We start from the raw sequence: 793 nt of genomic DNA, 5'->3' as shown, positions 1-793 counted from the left end.
CATTGTGGTAAATTGTGGTCAATGTCATGAGACAAAGTGTATGTGAACTGCTGTATGGAAAGTGAATTTGCTCTGTAAATTTTCACCCAAGTCACCAAAAAAATAAATAGATAAATAAAGAATAGTGGTTTTCAATTGGGCCAAAAAAATAAAAGAAGCCTCCCAGGGACATTAGGCAATGTCTGGAGATATTTTCAGTTGACATAACTGGGGAGTGGGGGTGCTAATGACATCTAGTGAATAAAGGCCAAGAAGGCTGCTAAACAACTGTCAATGCAAAGAACAGTCCCACCCACAAGAATTATGTGGCCCCAAATGTCAATATTGGCAAGATTAAGAAACCCTGATTTGGAAAGTACTAAAATTCCTAGATGAGATAATTTACAGTGCAAACATAAATAGTGAAAAGAAGAAAATTCTGGAACACTAACATTTTTAGAAGAAAAGATGGGAGAATATAGTTAAGGAACATTATGAAAGAGTGGTCGCTGAGGAGAAAAGTCAAATGTATAATGTATTCAATTTGTATATTGAAGAGATAACCCAACAAGCTGGACTATATGAAGAAGAATGTGGCATCAGGATTGGAGAAAGACTTATTAACACCTTGCAATTTGCAAATTACACAATCTTGTTTGCTGAAAGTAAAGATGACTTAAAGCACTTACTGATGAAGATCAAAATGTGGATTAAAACTCAGCATAAAGAAAATGAAAATTGTCACAGCTAGACCAGTAAGTAAGATCTTACTTAATATCGCATGCAAATAAGATCTTACTGAAGATAATTCAAA

Source organism: Orycteropus afer, unplaced genomic scaffold, assembly GCF_000298275.1.
Source record: "Orycteropus afer afer isolate SDZICR_OR568_19922 unplaced genomic scaffold, OryAfe1.0 scaffold00054, whole genome shotgun sequence".
Classification (NCBI taxonomy): domain Eukaryota; kingdom Metazoa; phylum Chordata; class Mammalia; order Tubulidentata; family Orycteropodidae; genus Orycteropus; species Orycteropus afer.
The sequence above is the reverse complement of the archived record's forward strand: the minus strand, read 5'-3'. Positions refer to the sequence as shown.